A 26,169-nucleotide genomic window follows, 5' to 3' on the forward strand; every position below is an offset into this window, starting at 1 on the left:
AAAACATGCATACATGCATTCACTCAAAGACCCCATGCACTCACACACAAACACACAAACTTCAGTCTCTTACCTCCTCCTGTTGCTGCTCCTGCTTGCTGCTGCTTCTGCACGGGGGGGGGGGGCTGGAGGCTGCGTTGCTGGAAGTTCCTGCACGCAGCCCCCAAGCACTCACTACCCACCCCACGCGGCGGCCATCTTGAATGTCGCCCAAACTCATGCGAGATCTCGGCTGCTGGCTGGGTCCCAGCCAGCTGCCGAGATCTCGCGTGATTTCAGGTGAGATTCAAGATGGCCGCCACCACTCACTAGGGAAATTTAGGCCTGGTAAGTTGGGGTTTATTAAGGCTCCCCCGGCTTCCGTTGGGGCCGGACAAAAGGGGGGGAAGGTATTTCCAGCCGGACGCAGATTCCCCCCCCGTTTCCCGGGCGTGTCCGGACGAATCCGGACGTTTAGTCACCGTATTCAACAGGCCAAGTAAACCCCCACAAGGCAACACACAACAGCAGGCTGACCACTTGCCTTGCAGTGGTGCAGAGCTTCCTCTCTGTACCTCTCTGCTTCCTCTCAGTATTGCACCACCAGCAATTAGCCAAATTAGACAATCACTTATTAAGGAGACATTGTGGTATCCAATAGACACAAAACAAACATTTTTGCTGAATAAGATGCATCCTAAGATCCATAGATGCCAAAGCAGCAATCCACTGATTATGCATTTCATGGTGGTATCCACAGCAGTTTCTCAAATTCCCAAATACGTCCACACACAGGTCCAAAAGTTGGGGATCTCTGCCTCATCTCTTCCACACTCAGATACATCCCAAGTACCATGGTGACTAATTTGTTATTCATGGGAATTTTACAAACCCTACAATTCTAGAGATGAATAGGATCCCCTTTGTTCTTGGCTCTCCTCCAGCCTTAAATGCCATCTCAAACCCTACTCACTGCATATAGAGGCCAAAGCAGCTGATTGCCAGCTCCGGAGTCTTTTAAGCCATGTTGTCCATTGGAATAGAATGAAAAGGTTGTTGTTTGCCTCTGCGCTCAAAAGTTTGATGCTGTGAATAGGATGTCAGAAGGAGAACAAACTGCCTTTGCATAGCAATGAAGCCAGCTTTATCCCACATGTCTGAGGAGCTGGCACACCACAGGGAAAGCACACATAACTCAGTCTGGTGTTTCAAACAAGCTTTGCTTGCTTCTGTGAAACAATGGGGCTTCAGCAACAAACAGGTTGGCTTTAGGGACACTGGCAGCCCCCCCCCCTCGCATTGCTCTTTTTCATCAGGTACAGTGGGGCAGACAAAATAGGTCCATTCAGGTGAGAAACAGCAAGGGGGATCATTTAAACTGCTAATCAGCAAAGTCACCACCATTTAGGCAGGAATTATATAGGGGGCAGGGCAGAGAGTCAATGCAATGCAAAATTCTGTACCAAAGATTATGTGACCTGAATCAATTATGCACATTTGCACATATTTGTTTAACCTCCTTAATTTGTTCTCCTTCCACTAGGCAGAAGGAGAGTCAAGGAGCTCTGCAAGCAACTGAAGCAACTAACCCCATCACTATAAGTCCCACTTGTGTGATTTCACCAGGCACTGTCCACACATTTTTCAGGCTAATCTTTCCAGACTCAGAAAGTGAAGTATACATTTGGCAAATGCATAAAACACACATTTGGTGTTGTATGCAAAAAATAACATTGTTAGCATCCTCACCAATTGCAACCTGGGTTTGGAGGTGTGTCAACTGGTTCTGGATGGGGTTACACTCCCCCTGAAATACTGTGTTCGCAGCTTGGGGGTGCTTCTGGATCCGTAGCTCCAAATGACAGCCCAGATAGATACGACGGCCAGGAGTGCCTACTATCAGCTTCAGCTGATATGCCAGCTACACCCCTTCCTAGAGTTAGAAGACCTAAAGACGGTAGTGCACACACTGGTAACTTTAAGGCTTGACTTCTGCAATGCGCTCTACATGAGGCTACCACTGTGCCTAGTCTGGAAACTTCAATTAGTCCAAAATATGGCAGCCAGGCTGGTCACTGGTACACCTAGAGGTGACCACATTACATCAGTTTTAAAATCTCTTCACTGGCTGCTGATTAGTTTCTGGGTGAAGTACAAAGTGTTGGTTATTACCTTTAAAGCCCTACATGGTTTGGGTCCAGGCTACCTGCGGGATTGCCTTCTCCCATACAATCCGCCACGCATACTCAGGTTCTCTAGGAAGAATCTACTTCAGCTAGCAAAAACTAGATTAACAACTGTTACCCAGAGGACAGTTCTTCTGCTGCCCCCAGATTGTGGAATGGCCTGCTGGAGGAGATTCATCAACTTGACAGTCTTTTAGAGTTTAAAAAGGCAATAAAGACTGATCTATTCTGGCAGGCCTCTCCAGTGAAATTTTAGAATGTTTTAAGGATGTTTTAAAGATGTTTTAATCATGTGTGGTATGTTTTAAATCACTTTTTAATGTGTATTTTATATCATGTTTTTATACTGTTTGTTTTATACTTTGAATGGTTTTAGTTTTTGTGAACCACCCAGGGAGCTTCAGCTATTGAGCAGTATAAAAATGCAATAAATAGTAAAACAAATAATAATAATAATAATAATAATAATAATAATACATTCTCCTTCCCAGTCACAAAAGGACTTGCCATGAAAAATGCATTTTTGCAAAGTCCTTTTGTAATGTATCTTTTATTTACTGCAACTTCTCTGCATTTTGTGACTAGGGCTATAGCTAGACCTAAGGTTTATCCCAGAATTGTCCTGGGGTCAAACCTGTTCATCTAAGTGCCACACAGGGCATCCAGCGCTCAGGCAGGGACGAACCCAGGATGATCCTGGGATAAACCTTAGGTCTAGCTACAGCCTCAGTGTGTCTTAAACATGTGATACTTCTCGGGGGGGGAGGTGAGGTGTGGCTTCAGCACTGTGAGGAGGGATGGAAAGTTGCATCAGCAAAGAGTGGACCTGATAGTAGGCTAACCATATTTTGGAAACCAAAAAGGAGGACAATATGGCCGCCCTCAAGGAGGCGTGCCCACCCCAACATGCCCACCCCAAGGCAGGGCCTTCTTGACATGTCTGGCCCCCAAGGGAGCATGGCCTGATCACATGTCTAATTCTACACCTTAAAATTAAGACAAAATAATCAATTAAAAAAACATTTCTTAGAAATATTTTTGGGTAAATTACAATCGGTCCTTTACTCTTCCCCACCCCAATATAATTCCATGTGCCATGGAGATGATAATAGATTACTTATAGGGTGACCATATGGAAAGGAGGACAGGGCTCCTGCATCTTTAGCAGTTGTACAGAAAAGAGAATTTCAGCAGGTGTCATTTGTATGCATGCAACACCTGTTGAAATTCCCTCTTCATCACAACAATTAAAGCTGCGGGTACAAAAGAGGGCAGGACTTCAGCAGCTTTAACTGCTGAAATCCCTTTTCAATACTACTGTTAATGATACAGGAGCCCTGTCCTCCTTTTCATATGCTCATCCTATCATACCATACCATACTACTTTATTGCAATCCATAGATCCATGAGAAAACAAGTTTGTTCTGACTCTATACTGTTAGCTTCACCCTTCCCGGTGCCTGTCTACACTTCCCTGTGCCTGTTTGCATTCTCTTTCCCTCCTTATTGTTTACTACAACTTTATTAGATTGTAAGCCTATGCGGCAGGGTCTTGCTATTTACTGTGTTATCTGTACAGCACCATGTACATCGATGGTGCTATATAAATAAATAATAATAATAATAATAATAACATGAAATCATACAGTTAGAGCTATTATCAACTTTCATCTAATACACAGAGAGCTCTAATCCTGGCTGCCACTGTAAGAAATTTAGCAACAGCCAAAGTTACTCTTGAGGACTTGTCTTCCAACAGAAACTTAACATAAAATTTGTCTGGACTTCTGGACAGTTTACTCAACAATGGGGTGATCATAAGATGGCGGGCCTGATTATAAAAGCTACAGGACAGAAGGATATGCTCCATCGTCTCCACTTCCATATTCTTACAGGGGCACCGTCGTTCCTGATAAGGGACACCAGCATATCTGCCCTGAAGTAATTCAATAGAATAAACATTGCATCTGGCCTTGGAGAAAACAATACGATATTTAGCCACCGACAGGTTCTTTAGATAGTCAGCCAGCTGAAGAGGCCCAACGTAATGAACATGCAATGCACTGGGAGAACAAGAAACATAAGAGCGAGTACGTAAATTACAGAAGGCTATATCCCACAATCTTTGTTTGACAGATTTAAAAGCAAAATTCAAGCCCAGATTAAGGAGGAGGGATGAGGAGAGACCGATTGAAGCTGCCTTCCTGGCAAGAAGCTTGGACCAGCTATTCACATAGTTGTCCTGAGCCAAACATGAAAGCAGACCTGAGCCCCTCCCAAAAAGACTAACTTCCATCCAAAATTTTAAGGCAGACCACCAAGCCCTAAGCGAAAGAGAGCTTTCCCCGGTTTCCAACAAAAGTACGGAATTAGGGACACACTTTGGAAGTTGAAGAAGGGTCCTCAAAAACCTTGTCTGTAGTCTATCTATTTCAGATGTTAACCCCCCTATCCAGATGTTGGAGGCATATAAAAGCTGGGCTGCAGACTTGGCATTAAACACTTTGATAGCAGACGGTATAAACATTCCCCCTTTAGTAAAGAAAAAGCGTGTTATTGCGGCTGAACTGACTGAAGCTTTATTAAGTGTGGATGATCTATGGGCACTCCAGGACAGGGTATGATGGAATAACAGCCCCAGGTAAGAGAAATTTTTCACCTGTTCCAGGATTTGCCCGTCAAGGGCATATCGACGTTGAGAACCACCGACGTTGAGAAAATCAACGACCACCGACGTTGAGAAAATCAACCGACGTTGAGAAAATCTATTTTCAAAGACCATGACTTTAGATTTCTCAAAATTAATTTTCAGATCGTTGGTCAAACAAAAGTTGGAGAATTTCATTAAAAGATGTTTCAAAAGAGGTCTAGAGCGGGAGAGAATAACAGCAACGTCTGCGTAAAGTAAAATAGGAATTTTCCTTGCGCCAAGTTTGGGCAAATGTCCTTCATGGTCAGACAGGGCCTCCTCAATTTCATTTATGTATAGGTTAAATAGCGTAGGTGTGAGGATACAGCCCTGTCTTACTCCTCTAGACATAAGAATTTCATTTGAAAGCTGTCCCTGTGTGCCACATCTAACTCGCATCCTGCTGTCGCTATATAGAACCATTATAAGATTAAGAAGTCTTTTGTCCACCAGGATTTTATCTAATTTCTCCCATAGTTTAGTTCTAGGGATGGAGTCGAAAGCGGACTTCAGATCCATGAAGGCGACAAACAGTTTGCTATGTAGAAATTTAAGATGTTTCTCGGCTAAGTGAAAAAGAATCAGACCATGATCAGAGGTGGAGTGATTCTTTCTAAAGGCAGCTTGGGCCTCCGTGACAACATTATTGGTCTCGAGGATGTCAGTTAGTCTATTGGATAGAAATCGAGCATAGCGCTTGCCTATTATTGAGAGCAGGCTAATGGGTCTATAATTCCCAGGGTCCTTTGGATGTCCCTTTTTGTATATCGGAACCACAATTGCGTGTCTCCAACTGTCAGGGATTTTGCCAGATTGATTTATAACGGTAAAAAGGGCAGCTAACAAAGGGGCCCACCAGTCCTGATTGATTTTAATAAATCCAGCAGGGATAAAATCTATGCCAGGTGCCTTACCCCCTTTAAGTTGTTGGATTAGTTCTATCACTTCCTCCTTAGAGACCGAATTCCAGGGTGGGAGGGTGGAGAAAGTGACATCCTGCATATCAGCCTGAGCTGATTGTATAGTATCTGGGTCGGTAAAAATGGCTCTGAAATTATCCTCCCAGACCTGAGCTGGAATTGTGAAACTAGGTGCTTGGCAGTTGGATCGTAAGGCGCCCGACACAATCTGCCAAAACATTTTTGAATCATTATTCAAGGAGGCATTTAACAGCAGGGACCAGGAGTTTCGTTCAGCTTGATGTCTTTTTTGGGCTATGAGGGACTTATATTGCTTTTTTAGCTGAAAATAGGTTGAAGGGAGATAATTGTAGCCCGATTTTCTGTAGGTTATATAAGACTCCCTTATCTCATTTTTCTTCAGATAACATTCTCTGTTGAACCAAATAGGGCCCTTATAGATCGTTGGGGCAGTATTATCTGGCCCTGACCTACCTGCATGAGTTAAAGCATCTTGGAAAGAGTCGATTAGATCATCATACGCTTTTATAGAGGATGCAGCCGATTCCTTCCACAAAATTGCTGATCTTAATCGAATTACCGAATCGAAGTGTTAATTAAATTCTTGGTAAAAAGCAGTTTGCATTTCAGAGAAGGAGGCAGCACATCAAGAGCTACAAAACAGCAAGCTGGAAATGCAGAGGCAGTAAGAGCAATTAAAAACAAGTGAAAGAGTAAAACAATAAAACAATAAAACTGCTTAAAATAGGTCAATAAAACAGTAAAACTTCTAAACTAAATTATATGAGTCGCAGAGACTCACACAGCACTGCAGCCTCCAACGCCATTTTCCCGGAAGTCTGCTCATCCTATCAACAACAGCTATCCCCACCCTGGTGCTCTCCAGATGTTTGAATTCCTAACAAATCTATAAAACAAGGCTTAAATGCATGCACGCACACATAAGCACAAGCAAGCTTAAATGGATTATCTTTAAAATTTAAAGGTACTGCCTGAAGAGGAGTTGTAGTGAATGAATCAGCTTTGGGACTGACATAGTTCTGCTACTTGACATTATTTACTATATATGAAACCCTTCACAAGAGCACATTATTATATTTCCCAGGTGCACTCTCAATTTATTTAAAGACAGACAAATGGCACATAGAAAAAAACATTGCACAGTAAGTTTTGTCTGACCATGCTCGAGACAGAAGACAACTGCAAACTTTAAACAGGCCTTTTACTTAATATTAACAGGAATCTTTTCTTCTTAAAGTAGGCAAAAGTGAAACAACCCCAACCCTCACAACTCCCTATATATATTAATCATTTAGTGACTTTTCAACCTTCATACAATAGTTTCAACAAATGGCTGTTACTTATTGCTACATTAGCCAAGGTGAGTGTGACCTGTGGTCCGGGGGCTGCTAACATCCTCCCCAGCAAATGGGGCCCTGTCTCCGTCAAGGACCCGCTGTGACCTTTTTGCATCACACTTTGAGGACAAGATCGCTTCTCTCCGCAGCGAGCTTGACGTTGTTTTTGATGCAGCTCCAGTTGAGGTGTCTGATGCCACCATCTGCCCAATTTTGTGGGATCAGTTCCAGTTATTGCAGCCTGATGATGTAGACAAGGTTCTTGCAGCAGTGCGGCTAACCACTTGCCCTCTCGATCCCTGTCCCTCCTGGCTTATAAAAGCAAGCCGAAGGGGTCTGACTGGGTGGGTCCAGGGGGTGATAAATGCTTCTCTCTGGGAAGGGGTGGTCCCTGCTGTCCTTAAGGAGGCAGTAGTGCGACCACTCCTGAAGAAGCCCACCCTGGACCCGATGGTATTAGGCAAATACCGCCCAGTTGCTAACACTCCTTTTTTAGGGAAGGTACTTGAGAAGGTTGTGGCGGAGCAACTGCAGGCACTCTTGGAGGATACTGATTATCTAGATCCATTCCAGTCTGGGTTCCGATCTGGTTACGGGACTGAATCAGCCTTGGTCGCCCTGATGGATGACCTTTAGCGAGAGAGGGACAGGGGGAATGCAACCTTGTTAATCCTGCTCGATCTCTCGGCGGCTTTTGATACCATTGACCATGGTATCCTCCTGGATCGACTCTGTGGGATGGGCATCAGAGGCACTGTTTTACAGTGGTTCCGGTCCTACCTACGGGGTCGTTTTCAGAGAGTAGCATTGGGTGACCAGTCCTCAGCCTCCTGGCAATTGAGCTATGGAGTGCCGCAGGGCACCATCTTGTCCCCAATGTTATTTAACATCTATATGAAGCCGTTGGGAGCGGTCATTAGGGGATTTGGAGCTAAATGCCATCAATACGCTGATGACACGCAGCTCTATCTCCCTGTGACAACTGAATCAGGTGAGGCTGTGCAAGTCCTGGACCAGTGCCTAGACTCAGTAATGGGCTGGATGAGGGCCAATAAACTGAGACTAAATCCTGGCAAGACGGAAGCCCTGTGGGTGAGTGGTTCCCGAGTCCGGGAGACAGGCTTATTACCTGTTCTGGATGGGGTTGCTCTGCGTCTGAAAGAACAGGTTCGTAGTTTGGGGGTACTCTTAGACCCATTTCTGTCGTTGGAGGCTCAAGTAGCCGCCATGGCTCAGAGTGCCTTTTACCATCTTCGGTTGGTTCGCCAACTACGGCCTCTCCTGGACAGGGATAGCTTGACCACGGTGGTACAGGCATTGGTAACCTCAAGATTGGATTACTGCAATGCGCTCTATGTGGGGCTGCCCTTGAAGCTGCTCCGGAAGCTGGAGCTAGTGCAGAATGCTGCAGCTCGGCTGTTGTCTGGAGCTGCCCCTTTCCAGCATGTAACTCCTCTGCTGAGGGAACTGCACTGGCTGCCTATTCGCTACCGGGCCAGGTTTAAGGTTCTTGTACTTGTGTACAAAGCCCTAAACAACTTGGGACCAGGATACCTGAGAGAGCGCCTTCTCCCTTACCAACCTGCCCAGTCACTGAGGTCATCCGAGGGCCTGCTCCTGGTGGTTCCACCTAGATCCATCCTCCGATTGGAATCCACCAGGGGAAGAGCCTTCAGCATGGCGGTGCCCCTCCTGTGGAATTCCCTGCCTCTGGAGGTCAGACAGGCTCCAACCTTGTACTCCTTTCGGCGCCTCCTGAAAACATCTTTATTCCAAGAAGACTTTCTTTAACATGCAGCCTTGGATTTTTGTGTTGTTGTTGTTTTACTTCTTTTTAAATTTTGTTTTATTCTGCTTTTATTTTCATTTTACCTTGTACACCGCTCCGAAATTTTTTCAATGAGGAGCGGTATATAAATATTCTAAATAAATAAATAAATAAATAAAATAAATAAGTTAGTAATAATGATATAAAGTCTACTTAAATTCGATGTACAGCTTTCTTTAACTTGCAGGGAAAGAAAGAGAGAGGAAAGAAAAACCAAATAACAATAGGCTGCTCCTCTCACCCTCACTGTATCATCATTATTATCATCATTATCAACATCATCATCCGTTATCATCATGGTCATCATCATCAATCATTATCACCATCATCATCAATTATCATCCATTATCATCATCATAATCCATTATCATCATCATCATCATCACCACCACCATCATCATCCATAATCATCATCATTATCACCATCAATTATCATTATCATCATCTTTATCACCATCATCATATCCATCATCATCATCATCCATTAGCATTATCATCATCACCATCATCATTATCACTATCATCATCATTATCATCAACATCATCACCACCCACCAAGCAGCCAGCTTACAAGGTTGCCCTTGTCTACTTGAGTCAGTGGACATCAACAAAGGGCTACGCTGCAGGCCCAGGCAGGCCCCAAAATCAAGCGATGTGTGCCACATGGCTGAGGGATGGGCCATCTGGAAACCCGGGCTGCTGAGGCCCACGCAGCGAAAATCAAGCTGTGTGCACCACGCAGCTTAGGATGGTTGAGGGGGGAGGATGGCCGCACTGCCAGGCAGCCAGGTACTTTCCCGCTGGTGGTGCTGGCCTGTCTTCTGATGCTGATGCTGCTCCAATGCCGGTCCACTGCCACTAGTCCTTCGCCGCTGGTTTTCCTGCTGCTGAGGAAATGAGGTGAGATTAGCGAGGGATGCTAAAAGCAATAAAAAGGTTCTTCATCGTGGTCTCTATGCATCACACATATGGGCTCTGCGCCTGCGCGGAGACCTGAACTGGAACCTACCATAGCTTAGGGAAACGCTTTTGGCGGGAACCCCTCCCCCACGCTACTGCGCATGTCCCTGGGGTTCCCACCCTTACCTCAGTTCTTCGTCTTCCCCCATTGTGCACTGACCTAGAAACCGTTTCCTCTAGCGTTTTTCTCTAAAATCTTTTTTTCTCTTTGGAAAAATTTCTAATTATTGTAGATACTCTTTCTCCTTCACTTCTCTTTACTCTCTGTAAAAAAAAAAAAAAAAAATCTCCTCAAACTTTACTTTATATATATCATTCTCTCTTCTCCTCTCTTTTCGAGCGATCTTCGATCGCAGGCGCCTCAGGCGCATGGCCGTGAAGGCCCCTTTTAGAAAATGTGTGAAATGTGGCGCTAAACTACCGCCGAAGGACAGACACTCCCTTTGTGTAGTTTGTCTAGGAGAAGGCCACAAAGTTCAGCAGTGCCATCACTGTATGGCTTTTACAAAACAAACCCACAAAAATAGAGCCGATAGACTTCGTTCCGTGCTGTGGGAAAAAGGCCTGAAGGCTACTGAACCCACGCCTCAAAAGCACGTGGAAAAATCCTCCTCAAGGACAATGAGCAGGGACCGCAGCCCTGAAATCCAGTCCTTCGTGGTTACTGAGATGATGGCAGAAAACAGGGCCATACCCCTGACGCCAGGCTGATCACTTGCGGTATCCGCAGCCAAAAAGATTGCAAAAAAGGCGCAGACCCCAAAATCGGCAGAACAGGAGAAAAAGAAGAAAAAGAAAAGGAAAGACGTTGACAAACACTCCTCTTCTAGGGCTGCGACCGTAACAACGGTATCGCCTAAGCCCGCTACCACATTGAGACCGACTACGGTACCGAAGCAAGCCTCGGTACCAGAAAACTTATCGGTACCGACTCCCATACTGATGGCCAGAAGTTCAATGTCGGAAGGAGAGATCCGTGACTCAGTATCAGCCGTCTCCATACCGTGTGCTGTCGAACAAGAGCAAGCACGTCAGCCTACGGTACCGATGTCGCCTGTTCATCAGGAGAGGTCTGTACCCTCTCGACCAGATTATGACCGAGTTTCCCAATACTCGGGTTATCATAGACAGGACTTGTATGACTGGGAGTATTATCGACCCCAAGAATATTATCCAGATGGATGTAGGCAGGAGGAGCGATATAGACCCCCTCCTTGCCCTACCAGGATCGTTCAAGTTCCTTCACCGACAACATCACGGCACCGTAGCATTGCTGAGACCTCGATACCGAGGGCTAATTCATCAGTTTCGGCACCGCACCATGATCAAGCGCTGCAGCCAATCCGAACAACGATGCAGGCTACGGTGTCAAACTCACCTGATGACGAGTACAGGTCCAATTCAGATTCGTTGGTCTCGGTCGCAGCCTCGATGCCGTCACCCGACGACATAGTAAACACCCATGACCCTGCCTCCCCCTCCGAGGACATGGGTAGTTTTTCGGATCACGTCCTCAGGATGGCGCAGTCATAGAATCATAGAATCATAGAATAGCAGAGTTGGAAGGGGCCTACAAGGCCATCGAGTCCAACCCCCTGCTCAATGCAGGAATCCACCCTAAAGCATCCCTGACAGATGGTTGTCCAGCTGCCTCTTGAATGCCTCTAGTGTGGGAGAGCCCACAACCTCCCTAGGTAGCTGATTCCACTGTCGCACTGCTCTAACAGTCAGGAAGTTTTTCCTGATGTCCAGCCGGAATCTGGCTTCCTTTAACTTGAGCCCGTTATTCCGTGTCCTGCACTCTGGGAGAATCGAGAAGAGATCCTGGCCCTCCTCTGTGTGACAACCTTTTAAGTATTTGAAGAGTGCTATCATGTCTCCCCTCAATCTTCTCTTCTCCAGGCTAAACATGCCCAGTTCTTTCAGTCTCTCTTCATAGGGCTTTGTTTCTAGACCTCTGATCATCCTCGTTGCCCTCTTCTGAACACGCTCCAGCTTGTCTGCGTCCTTCTTGAATTGTGGAGCCCAGAACTGGACGCAATACTCTAGATGAGGCCTAACCAGGGCCGAATAGAGAGGAACCAGTACCTCACGTGATTTGGAAGCTATACTTCTATTAATGCAGCCCAAAATAGCATTTGCCTTTCTTGCAGCCATATCGCACTGTTGGCTCATATTCAGCTTGTGATCTACAACAATTCCAAGATCTTTCTCATTTGTAGTATTGCTGAGCCAAGTGTCCCCCATCTTGTAACTGTGCATTTGGTTTCTATTCCCTAAATGTAGAACTTGGCATTTATCCCTATTAAATTTCATTCTGTTGTTTTCAGCCCAGCACTCCAGCCTATCAAGATCACTTTGAAGTTTGTTTCTGTCTTCCAGGGTATTAGCTATCCCACCCAATTTGGTGTCATCTGCAAATTTGATCAGCGTTCCCTGCACCTCCTCGTCCAAATCATTAATAAAAATGTTGAAGAGCACTGGGCCCAGGACTGAGCCCTGCGGCACCCCACTCGTTGCCTCTCCCCAGTTTGAGAAGGTTCCATTGATAAGTACTCTTTGAGTCCGATTCTGTAGCCAACTGTGGATCCACCTAATAGTTGTTCCATCTAGCCCACTTTTAGCTAGTTTGTTAATCAGAATGTCATGTGGTACTTTGTCAAAAGCTTTGCTGAAGTCAAGATATATGACATCCACAGCATTCCCACAGTCCACAAGGGAGGTTATCCTATCAAAAAATGAGATCAAATTAGTCTGACAGGATTTGTTCCTGACAAATCCATGCTGGCTTCTAGTAATCACTGCATTGATTTCAAGGTGTTTACAGATTGACTTCTTTATAATCTGCTCCAGAATTTTCCCAGGGATGGATGTCAGGCTGACTGGTCTGTAGTTCCCAGGTTCCTCCTTTTTGCCCTTTTTGAAGATAGGGACAACGTTAGCCCTCCTCCAGTCGTCCGGCACCTCACCCGTCTTCCATGATTTTGCAAAGATAATAGACAAAGGTTCTGAGAGTTCTTCCGCTAGCTCCTTCATTACTCTTGGATGCAGTTCATCGGGCCCTGGGGATTTGAACTCATTCAAGGAAATTAGGTGTTCTTTGACCATTTGTTTATCAATCTCAAACTGCAATCCTGCCCCCTCAACTTCTGCTTCACTTTTTCCAGGGGGGTCATAGATCCGCTTTTGGGAGAAGACCGAGGCAAAGTAGGAATTGAGCACTTCAGCCTTTTGTTTGTCGTCTGTTATCAATTTGCCATCCTCATTAAGCAGTTGAACCACCATTTCTTTCCTCTGTCTTTTACTACTCACGTATCTGAAGAAAGCCTTTTTATTGCTTTTAGCATCCCTCGCTAATCTCAGCTCATTCACAGCTTTAGCCTTCCTGACGCCATTTCGGCACTTCTGCGCCACTTGTCTGTACTCTTCTTTTGTAGCCTGGCCTTCCTTCCACTTCCTATATGTATCCCTTTTTGTTTTCAGTTCATCAATAAGCTTTTTGTGGAGCCACATTGGTTTCCTCTGTTGTCTTCTATCTTTTCTCCTTGTTGGAATTGTTTGTAACTGTGCCTTTAAAATTTCATTTTTTATGCCTGGTCGTTATGCCTGGTCATCGAACAACCTGCACAAGTAGACGATGACCCCATTTACGATGTGTTAAGGACTGAAGCTAGTTCTACTGTGGCAATTCCCTTTCCGCCTACCTTGAAACACACGGCGCAAGTTTCTTGGAAAACACCCTGCGCTTCTCAACTTACTTCCAAGAGGCTGGAAGCAATGTATAAAATTCAAGAGGCCAACGCGGAATTCCTGTTCCAACATCCAAGGCCGAATTCAATAATTGTTGAATCGGCTCAGGGCAAGTCCAACAAGATACATTCAGCCCCTGTTGATAGGGAAGGTAGGAAACTGGACTACCTTGGAAGAAGAGTCTATGCTTCCTCCTCACTGGGAATACGCACCTCAGCTTATGAAACCACTATGGCGCAATATCAAATTTTTCTTTGGGAGAAGATAGGCTCCCTTTGTGACCATCTTCCCGATGACAAGCATGAACTTGCCAGGATCTTCCAGTCTGAAGCTACGTCCATAGCAAGATTACAACTCAACTCTGCAAGACATCAAACTGATTCGCATTCGAAGTCCATGATGGGTTCGATTGCACTTCGTCGCCATGCCTGGCTTTTTTTTTTTTTTTTTTATAATTTTTATTCATTTTCAACACTATATAAATCGCCATGCCTGGCTAAGATCTGCTAATCTTGCCAATGAGACAAAGTTGAGAATAGAAAGCCTGCCATTCGATGGCGAAGGCCTATTTAACACCAAGACTGATGAGTCCCTAGACTCTATCTATAAAGCACGAACAACGGCTAGAAAGATGGGGTTCTCGCAACCTCCGCCTCAATATAAACAGAGGCGTTGGACAAGGCAGCAATTACAGCAACGGCCACAATATGATAAACAGCCTGTCAAACAGCAGCAACAACTGCAAAGGAAGAGGCTTTACCAAAGCCGATACCAACAAAACAGATGTCAGCTGGATTTTTCCAAAAGGCAACGTCTTTGACTTCCCTGCCCCAGGCCTACTACCCTTTACCAACCATCTAACACCCATGTACCATCAATGGGAGTCCATAACATCTGACTCCTGGGTGCTTACCATCATCGAGACGGGGTATGCCATCGAGTTCGATACCCTTCCTCCCTCTTCGGGGGTGAAAGTAACAGCGCTGTCCCCTCCTCTGCTGCTCGAGGTACAAACCCTACTAGTGAAGGGAGCCATTTCACCTGTACCCGCAGAGGAGATCAACCAAAGGTTCTTCTCGCACTACTTCATGGTCCCGAAGAAGGATGGGGGTCTTCGACCGATTATGGACTTATGGCAGTTGAACAAGTACATCACCCCGAAAAAGTTCCGTATGACAACGGTTGCCTCTATTCTCCAGCTATTGCATATGGGGGTGTGGTTTGCAGTGGTAGACCTGAATGATGCATATTTCCATATCTCCATCAGGAAGTCGCATCAAACTTGCCTGCGTTTCTCCATCGGCGCCCAGCAGTTCCAGTTTACCGTTCTTCCCTTCGGCCTCGCGACGGCACCGAGGGTCTTCATGAAGGTGATGGCGGTTGTATGCGCACATCTACGACAAAAAGAGATTCACATTTATCCATATATAGACGACTGGCTTCTGGTGGCGGAGAACAGCTACACGCTCCAGGAGAACATAGTCACGACTCTCAACCTTCTAGATTCTCTAGGACTATGGGTCAACGAGGAGAAATCCATACTGACTCCTCAAAGGACAATAGACTTTATAGGAGTGACTCTATCGTCTTGGGACGGAAGAGCATACCTCCCTATGGCAAGAGCAAGGACTCTTCGAGACCTTATTCTCTGTATTGAAACCCAAGCAAGACCCTTGGCATGGACAATCCAGAGATTGCTGGGCCTGATGGCAGCGACCACCGCTGTCATCAGATTCGCAAGACTGCGAATGAGGGTCCTTCAGGGTTGGTTTTTGAGGACCTTCGACCTTCGACGCAACGCCCGCAGAACTTACCTCTCGATACCGAGACAGGTACGGGCGTCCTTGAAATGGTGGCTCTCGATGGAAAACCTCTTGGAGGGAATTCCCTTTCAGCAAAGGGCACCGTCGGTGACTATCACGACCGATGCCTCCCTCATCGGGTGGGGAGCCCACTGCAACTCATTCACCGCCCAGGGTCGATGGCCTCCTCAACAGAAAGAGGAGCATATCAATCATCTGGAACTCCTGGCAGTAGAAAATGCGTTAAAAACCTTCGCTCAAATCATCGAGGGCAGGAATGCCCTGATCGCAACAGACAATACCACAGTAGTCTGCTACATAAACAGACAGGGTGGAACGAGATCACACCCCTTGACCCGATCTGCACTCAGAATCTGGAACTGGTGCATAAAAAGAAAAACTTACCTGACTGCGATCCACGTAGCGGGCAAGGAGAACATCGTCACGGACTCCCTCAGCAGGTCCTTCCACATCGACCACGAATGGGAGCTCGATACCGAAGTCAGGGATGATCTCTTTCGGTACTGGGTCCACCCTGCTGTCGATGTCTTTGCCACCGCAGAAAATGCAATCTGTACCAGATTCTGCAGCAGAGCAGGAAGAGGAAGGAACTCGCTAGGAGACGCCTTCACAAGAACATGGACAGGGGACTTGCTCTACATCTTTCCCCCTTTCCCACTCCTCACAAAAGTCGTGGCCAAGATACAGGCAGACGAAGCAGACTGTATTCTAATCGCTCCGCATATAGTAGGACGGCCACTACAGATGTAACGTGATCCGAGGGCAATCGTCTGCATGTGCACTCGCAATGGGTGCCTACATCCCCCATCCAGCCTGTTCCTATGTCCAGTGAAGACTGGCCATGCGCTGCTCCCCCTGATCCCACTGTGCCGTCCTACATCTGGGCATAGGCACAGAAGCAGTTCTGAACCAGCTGCGCCAATGGAAGCGCATTGTGCCCCAAACAGCATATGCGGGAAGGAGAGGTGGCTCTGTGTGCGCATGTGAGGGGGGACAGGCAGCGAAGGGAGGGGAGCCATTGAAAACCTCCATGAGAGAGCTGTTGTCGCCCTCTTCATGGGTACAGCCATGTACATCAGGGCTGTGGCACAGTATCAGCTGTTTCGTGCCATGCTGGCTGCCAAACAGCAGCAATGGCAGTGAAGACTGCGGATGTGGGCACGGTACCACACCAACCTACTCACTGCCCTCCAGCAAACGGCGGCAGCAAGGTTGAATGCATACACAGAGTACCTGTGCTGCACAGCTCGCCACCACTGCTACTGCGTTCAGCTGTCGAGCCAGGACTGGTGGGAGAACTTTGCGCTAAAGGAGTGGGACAACGAGGAATGGCTGAGTAACTTCTGCATGAGCAGGGCCACATTTTTTGAACTCGTAGAGGAGTTGCAGCTGCTTCTGGAGAGGAACATCATTGTCATGCAGAGACCTATCCCAATGGAGAAACGACTAGCCATCATGATATGGAGGCTGGCTACCCACTGCATGTACAGAACAACAGCTGAGCAGTTTGGGGTAGGGCGCTCTACGGTGGCACAGATAGTCCTGGAGGTGTGCTTCACAATGGAGATGTGCCTCCTTGGAAGTACCGCCAAGATGGGGAATGTGGCAGAGGTGAGTGGGGGGGAGGGGGAATGCAGGTGGAAGCAAGGGCTGACGTTTGCGGATGACCGCAAATCTGCAAACAGTGCACGTTTTGGTGACATGCCCTGTTTTTTGTTTTCCCGCAGATCATGAACGGTTTCGGGGCACTGGGGTTCCACCATTGTGGGGCTGCAATGGATGGAACACACATTGATATCCAATGCTCAATAAGACAAGCCTCAGAATACATTAACAGGATGGACTACTCCATGATCCTGCAGGGGACCTGCGACCACAGAGGCCACTTCATCAATGCGGAGATAGGATGGAGTGGCAAGAACCATGATGCCTACATTTTTGCCAACTCAGCACTCTGTGAGGCAATGGATGCAGGCGTCTTCGTCCCTAACCATTCCACCATCAGATTGCAGAGGCAGCAAATCCCACCCCTCATTGTGGCTGATGGCGGGTATCCTTTGTGGGAGTGGCTGGTGAAACCCTATACTGGGGGGGCACTCACACCACAGCAAGCCCACTTCAATAGGTGCCTTAGGCGAGCATGTCTTGTGGTGGAGCAGGCGTTAGGGCGGTTGAAGGGGAGGTAGCGGAGCATAGGCGTGCAGCTGAAGTTGGCAGAAGGAAACATCCCCTCAGTCATCAGTGCCTGTGTCATCTTGCACGACATCTGTGAAATGAAGGGGCTTGCAATGCTCATTGAGGAGGGCGACCACAATTCAGTTGAGCTGGCCACTCTGGACGCGCCCTACGTCAATGAGGCCAATATGCACACCAAAGAAGGCCACAATGTTTGGGATGCCGTTGCTGCATTTCTGTGGGCAACACATCACTGAGAGCCGGTCCCCACAAACTGGACTGTGTGTGTATCCCTGTGCAGTCCTTCCAGTCATTTATCTGAGTGTAACATGCGTCACACCTCATGTATTCAATAAACGTCCCTCAAACTCCACAATGTCTAGTGTCCATGCGTCTACCCCAAAGGGCAAACCCTACCCTCTGGCATCATTCCCCATTTGCGCACATACAGAGGAGCGCATTTTTGAAATATGTCAATAGGGGGTGCTAACGAGAGGCCTACCCTCGGAAACATGGAGCCTCAGAGGGTCGCCTACTGGCAAGAGCCTGAGATTGAGATGCTCCTTGAACTGCTACTGCAGTCTGGGTGGGCAGAGTGCCTCATGAAGAGCTCCAGCCTCCAGACTGTAGACATTTTCAGGAGGGCTGCAAGGAGTCTCTCGATCTCAGGGTACTCCTGCACTGCTGAGCAGTGCCATAGTAAATTTAAGGGCCTAAAGGTGGCCTTCTTTGAGGCTCAGGAGTGCTACCGGTGTAGCCCTTCCAGAAAAGCCCAGCCCCCTTCTACCTGCAGCTACATGAGCTGTGGGATAGGGCTGGGCGCCCCACATGGCAGGAGCAGTGGCCAACAAGTAAGTGTGGTTGTGTTGATCCTGTATTCTTCAGAATGTGTACCATTTTGAAGTGTGGGAAACTGCCCAAAGAGCTTTGGCTATAGGGCAGTTTATAACTGTACTGATGGAATACACATACATGACTACTGGTGCCTAGAAACACCTCTGGTGCACACTGCCCCTCTGTGTGCTGGTGGCACTCAGGCTGTGGGCAATGCCCTCTGCTCCTTGGAGGGCTACCCTCAGAACCCAGCATGGTTGCTGTAGTCATACGGCCACCACCCATATGTTTTGCATGTTGGCATGCAGGTGAGAAGGCCAGCTCCCATCCTGCATTGATGTAGGCAGAGTTAGCTAGGGCTGCCCACCCACCCCAATGTTGCAGGTGGTTGCCCCTTGGCATCAGAGCACCCCATAGATGTACCACCCAGTGTTTGCCACTAACTGCTGCATGCATGGCTGTTACCTACACAGGACACCAGAGAGCACACCTGCAGGCAGTGGTGCAGGAGGCGGCAGCAGAGGGGTCTGGTGAGGAGGGAGCAGCCCCACCTGAGCCAGCCAGGGTGGCAGCATCTCCACCAGTGGAACCACCTGGCCACAGCCCACCCACCACAGCAGCTGGTAAGTGCACACCCCTTCCACAACCATGGGTCGGAGCACCTGCCTGGCACCTTCTGGTTGTGTGCGTGTGTGTGTGGGAGGCTAGGTGCGGTGGAGAGGGAGTGGCGAGCAGCAGCAAAGTGGGAGGCACATGTCCCGGTATGTGGGCTAGTCACCACAATGTGCTGCAGCACTCACTCTGCCCATCCAGTTCCATACGACTGTAGTCGTTGGGTCAGCACTCACATCCCTCTGTTCCTCAACCCCCCTAATTTTGTGTGACAGGTGGAGAAGCTAGTGTGACACCGCCACCAGTGGTGACCGCTGAGCTTGGGGGGGCCATCAACAACCTGGAAGCTACCATGAGGAGAACCAGTAAGTTCTGAGGCTGGTGTTTGGTGTGCTCATGGGGTGCTGCTGCAGCACACATGACTAATACCATCTTTACCTTTGCATTGCGGGATGTCTGGGCCAACAAAAGGATCTGCAGGCAGGATGTCCGGGAGCAGCGGGAGCCGTGATTTTAGATTTGTTGTGTTTTATTATGAAGTTCATTGTTACTAACAAATAAAGTGCAGTTATATTGTTTTAAGGTGAGTGCGTTAATTGCTACAGTGCAAGCCAATGGGCTCTGTTAGGGGTAGGAGGAAAGGGCTCTGGAGGTGACCCTCAACCACCACCACCCTCCCATACCCCACTCAACAATACTTTCTCTGCTGTGGCACCCCGGCTGTGGAATGAGCTCCCCCGAAAAGTCCGCCTGGCGCCTACACTACTCTTTTTGTCGCCAGGTGAAGACCTTTTTATTTTCTCAGTATTTTAACAATTTTAACTTAAATTTAAATTTTACAGTTCTAACTCTGTATTTTAATCTTACATCAATTTTGCTGCGTATTTTTATCCTGGTTGTGCTTTTTATACTGTATTTTGTATTTGTGTTTTTAACCTGTTGGTAGTTTTATTATGGTTTTAATTTTTGTGAACCGCCCAGAGAGCTTCGACTATTGGGTGGTATAAAAATGTAATAAATAAATAAATAAATAAATAATTCCCCCCGGTCATGGGGAGTAGGGCTGGGGCTGCTCGGGCTGCTCCCTGCATTGCTGTTTGGCTGGGGGGGGCTGCGGGGCTCCCCAGGCACTGTGGGTGGAGTTGCCGGTGGCTCCCTGCACCTGCACCTGCACCTGCACCTGCCCTTCCCCCTTACAGCAGGTGTGGCTGCCTAGTCCTTGTCCCTGCCCTGCCCTTCCCCTACAGCAGGTGTGGCTGACTTGCCCTTGCCCTTGCCCTCCTGGGGTGGTGTGTCCTCCCTCTGGGTTGGGGGTGGTTTTATGTCCCTCTGGGGTGAGGGTTGCAGGGAGTGGCCCAGGGAGAGGCGCCTCCTCTGGGGGGGCATGCCTCCTGGGCCACCACCTCCTGCCCCAGGAGGGGGCAGTTCTCTTTGGCCCACTTCCCTCTGCATAGGCAGGCCAGGCCTCTGAGCAGTGAACACTGGGAGCATGGCAGTGATCAGCCCCTCCAGAGAGTTGGCTAGCTTCTCCACAGAGTGCACCATTGCTGCTGCCTGCTCAGAATCTACTTTTGCTTGCTGCCGAGCCTTGAGCCTTTCTTGTTCGAAGAACTGGGAGTCATGTTGGAGGATGTCCAGGATCCACTCATTCTGGTCTGCTGCCCGGCGCATGAGTTCAAGTGCAGCATCCCCTCCTGTCTTCTGTGAGTGGCGGTTGCGGATCTCTGCCAGTCGGGATGCAGGTGACAGGGTGGCCTTGGGGTTTGCCACCCCTGGATCTGTGTAGGGAGATTGAGGATTTCAGCCACGATGCTGCACCACTGCACAGGGGAGGAGTGCAGCAGGTGGACTGCCCACTGCCCATATGACACACCACCACATTGGGCCAGTCCAATCCTGCACATCCAGCTATCCATTTTCAGAACAGGACACAGCAGCTGCAGTGCCAATTCCTGCATGGCACTGAAAGGGTGGACATGTTGTGACTCAACTGCCCTTCGCAACTGAACAGCTGGCAGTGTGGCAAGTGGATGCCTAATGGTAAACATTGCATTCCACTGTTGAAAACCACACTACCCTTATATCTGGGAGCGCTTCCAATGGCTGAGAGATGGTCACTCCCAATGGTATTCCAGCAGTGGGGGTTGCTCTGCAAGGTACCCGGGAAACTTCTACCATCTCCCCCCTCCTCCTGTTGGTCTGCTGTCTCTGGGGGCTGCTTCAGTTGGTCCAGGGGGGTCTGGCAAGGCAAAGTGAGGGCTAAGTTACACGGGACAGTGTTGCACTCTCTATGACTCATGCAGCCATGTTTGTCAGCCCTCCCTCCACAAAGGTGAGGTGGGCATGGAGTAGGGTGGCTGTACACATCGCACGGTTAGGTGTGTTGGTGCTCACACTCACTGTTTGGTGCAGTCTGTCTGCTGGTGCCCTCGCCTGCTTCTTTGGCAGAGCCTACACCTGTCTTCGTCATCTGGTGGCATCATGGAGACGACAAGGGAGTTAGGGAGATGGACATGCCACTACCATTACCCATAGGTGCATGGGTGTCACTTGCAGCACTTCCCCCCCCACCATACATCCATACAGTTTGGGAGGGAAACACAGGACACCCTCCAGCATGGCATGCTGTGTTCCCCCCTCCTCCTGCCCTCTGGCAGCAAACCTACAGGGTGCCATTGCACTTCCATGCCACAGTTGGATGGGAGCCATGGGGTGGGGTGGGGGGCCCGAGAAGAACATTCACAAGCTGATGTGCTTTCATCCACATCCCGGGTGAGCGAGCTGGTTTCGCTTGCCTCCTCAAACATGTCCTGGGAGCCCACAGGAAGAGAGGGTGCTGGCTGAGTGGGTTGGGTAAGTGGACCTTTGTACTGGGTCTGAGTGATTTTCAGACTGCCTGCCACGCGTTTGGGGTGCACAGTGGTGTCTCCACGCAGAATACTATGTAACCTATCGTAGTATGGGCACGTGGCAGTATTGTTGCCTGACCTCTCATTATGGTTCCTCACATGGCGGCATTCTCTCCGCATGTCCTTGGTTTTAGTGCGGCACTCTTTCACAGATCGGTTATGGCCTCTTTGTCCCATCTCCCATGCCACTTGTTCGAACACATTGTAGTTGCAGTGGGTCGCCCCCAGCTGCTCTTGTATCCTCTCTTTGCCCCAAATGTCAAGCAGATCTACTACCTCCTGGTGCCGCCAAGTGACCCCCCTCCCCCGCATGGCCATTCCTGATACCTACACATGGGCCAAGCAGAAAGAAGGCAGGTTTTATACTGTTGTTTTATACTTTGAATGTTTTTAATTTTTGTGAAATGCCCAGAGAGCTCCAGCGGTATATAAATGTAATAAACAAACAAACAAATAAATGAGCTCCAGAGTACACCAGTATCACCACCTCATTATTACTATACTGGAAAATCTCCATGGTTCCATTATCTGCTAAATTTGCAAGAAAATCAACAAGCACTGGCAACTTCTCCTTCCTAGAATGTGTTACCTCCTCAGCCCCCCTCTTCTATAGCCCAGCTTTTTATTTCCCACACTATGGCCTCATGCATGCCAGCTTTGTGTCTTTCCCTTTAGGAAACAGGCCAAACCCTTTTGCTGGCCTTTCCCAATGCCCCACCAAATCCTTGTGATGTGTGTGGGGAAGCTTCAGTACACATTTTGCCTTCTCAGAGACTCCTCTGCATCCCTCTGTCTTGCTTTCAGCAAGTGGCCCTGCATGCAAAACTTTTCTGCACAATAACTCCTTTTTACCTTAAGCCAGGCTGTGTAATGTTTCAGGACCTATGAATAGTCTTTATGCTGCAGGAATTAAGGGATTTATAAAGACACTGCCTTGTCCAAGAGAACTTCTGCTGGGGTGAACATGGTAACTAAAGCTTTAAGTAATCCTATAGCATAGGCAGATTATAAATTCTATCTGAACAATAATAATCTGGTTACAAAACATAGGACTTGTTACACAGTGTAGTACTACAAGTTAATCAAAACCTTAACAGTAGTGAATCTGAGTGAAAGTTTCATTAATTATAACAAGTTGTAACCATCAGATATTAAGGCAGATGATTATTGTTGAGATAGAATTTAATTTTATGTTATTATAACTCACACTGATTTATTAAAGGACTATTTTCCTTTTGATCTGCCCCATACTGTCTAACATATTTCACACTAGTTAATATCCGATACAGTCTTGTTAGCACAGATTGGATAGTATAGACCTAGTGTTTTCTTAATAGGATCCATTCCTTGTTTGCATTGTGGTTGGGGTTTTCAAAGTGTATAGGCAGCCCCCAGTTATCCCTGTCCAGATAGGGGCATAGCTATCAAAGCCACCAACCAAAGCTGTTAGAAAGCACTCCAAGCTACTGAAGCCACCTGAGTGAAAAATGGCAATGATGGCTCTAGGATAATCCCCAAGCTATGAACCTGCTCCTTCAGGAGTGTGCAGCCCCATCCAGAACAGGTGGAATGTCCTCCATTTGCTAACCACCGAATGAACCACCAACTAACAGCATCTCAGTCTTGCACATCCACAGATCACCTGATTATGATGAAAAGGAAACATAGAGCTCCATGTCATCTACTTAATTAATGACTTGTTCATGTTTTTGTGTATCCCCCCCCCCCCCGGAAAACTAATAATAATTTTCCTTTTTAAAAAGCAGGGAAATTCAATGATAAAAAACCTTCCAGTTTAAGACCAGAATTAAAGCTATGTTATGTTTGGAGCTTCAATTCTCAGGTTTGCCTTCTGGACTTTGGTGTTTTAATGTTTCTCTTTTAAATGATGAGAGGTTCAAATCTCAGATTATTGCTTAACTGATTGAATATTTTGATATAAATGAGGGTACTGCAAGTTCTTTTGCCATGAAATGGGAGGCCAGCAAAGCCTGTATCCGAGGCCAAATAATTGCTTATGCTGCATTCAAAAAAAAAAAAAAAAGACAAAAGACAAAAGACATAGAATAGTGCAACAGGTGCTTTTAGATAAGAAGTTGAAATCTCTTATAATCCAGTTTGCTAGTTCCCCATCAGTACAACTGCTTCAGGAGTTAAAAAAAAGTTAAATGTGAACTAAATAATATTGTTTCTCAGCAAGCAGAATTTGCTTTAACTTGTTTGCATCAGGTATACTTGAAAAATGGGGAACGTCCTGGTAAAATTCTGGAACATGGTCTTAAACACCAAAAGCATTGAAATACTATTTCTGCTATTAAAGGTGTGAAAAAAAGATTCATACTTCTACTGCAGATATAAATTTACAATTTTTAAGGTTTTATACAGAGTTGTATGGTAAGGGTAGTGAGATATACGAGCAGGATATAAATACCTTTTTTGCTCAGATCAAGCTCCCTTAATTAGATTCTTCACAAACGCAATACCTTATGGCTCCTATAAGACTGGAAGAGATATCAAACATGTTTAGTCAAACTTCACAAAAGAAAGAAATTGGAAGTTGGCTGATGCCTTAACAGACATTGCATGAGATCAGTACTAATGATGAACATTGTCACAAATTCTGATAGATGATGATGATGATGATGATGATGATTTACATTTCTATACCACCCCATAACTGAAGCTCTATGGATGGTTTACAAAAGATTTTTCATTTGTATCGCAAAATAGCATTATTTCATGATATAAAAAGTTAAAATATAAAGGGGGGGGAATCAGTAGTTAAAGTCCACCCCGCAGGGGGCAGAGCCAGCGTGCCAATGGAGCAGTAGGTGGAATTCTTCCTGCCGTCGGTAGGTTTTCAAACAACCTTATCATCTAAAGTATCTGGGCTGGAAATGGTGAAGAATGTGTAGGAAGCTATGAGCTGCAGATGGGGATTTAAAGAATAAAGCATTTTGCTGTGTAACGAACGTTTTTTCAAAGGCAAAGTAAGGGGGGCAAGCGGAGGAAGTTCTTCTAAGAACTTCAAAGAGCGGTTTCATAAGAAATCTCCCAGACGGAGTGCTTATCTCAAAGGGAACTTTAATTGAAAGCCAGCGTCGGGAGAGACTGATTGATAGCCCCTTCTTTACCAAGCAGTAAATATTGTTAAACACGGCAATAAACCCCTACGGAGCTCGCTGACGGTCTGAGTTAAAACCGAAACTAACTAACATCAGCCGTATTTGTGAGACTATATGCCACCCAAGAAGCAGACTCCGGTGAAACCGAGGTGGGTTGCACATGCTTCAAATAACACGATCAGGAGATTACAAAGAGTAGCCGAAGCAGACTTAGAAGGAGAGGATAATATCAAAAAGAAAAACAAGAGGATTCTGCAAAAGCAACGGAAGAGCTTAAGATGGCTGCCAAAGTTGGCCAAGAACCAGCAGGGCAAATGATGGAACAAATTTCAGCCCTGTTGAAGGGACTCAAAGATGAGATATTTATGAAAATTGAAACGGAAGTTGGCAAAACTAATAAGAGAGTTGATGACTTGTCTGCAGAAATGGCTATAAGAGACAACCAATTAGGCTTTTTGAAGACAGAAGTTGACCAGATGAAAAATCAAGTTAAGGAAATTCAAAAGACCCAAAATGAGCAAGAAGTGAAATTTAACGATTATGATAAGAGGCTGATCTCCTTGGAGGACAACTCGAGAAGAGCAAATCTTCGCGTTCGTAATATGAGCAGAGAGAAAGGGGAGGACCTTAGGAAGAACATCCTAAGCTGGTTCAAAGAACTAGTCCCAACCCTGCAACTAAGTGAAGAAGATGTGGAGCGTGTTCACAGGGTTGGTGGCTTTAGAAGCGGTTCAACTCCCAGAGATGTGTTGGTGAAATTTTCAAGCTATTACAAGAAAGAGCAATTGATGAGGGAGTTGAGCATTGGGGGAGTTGAAGTTCCAAGGAGCAACAGTGCAGGTCTTTAATGATCTGTGCCAACAAACTTTGGAATGGAGACGCAGTGTCAAGACTATAACAGGGGAATTGAAGAAGAGGAGAATCCCCTATGCTTGGGGATACCTGATTTTTCTGCGTTTCTCATATAAGGAGGAAAACCATAAGGTTTTCTCCTTTCAGCAAGGCATGGAGCTTCTTGAGA

The sequence above is a fragment of the Elgaria multicarinata genome, chromosome 1, assembly GCF_023053635.1.
Source record: "Elgaria multicarinata webbii isolate HBS135686 ecotype San Diego chromosome 1, rElgMul1.1.pri, whole genome shotgun sequence".
NCBI lineage: Eukaryota > Metazoa > Chordata > Lepidosauria > Squamata > Anguidae > Elgaria > Elgaria multicarinata.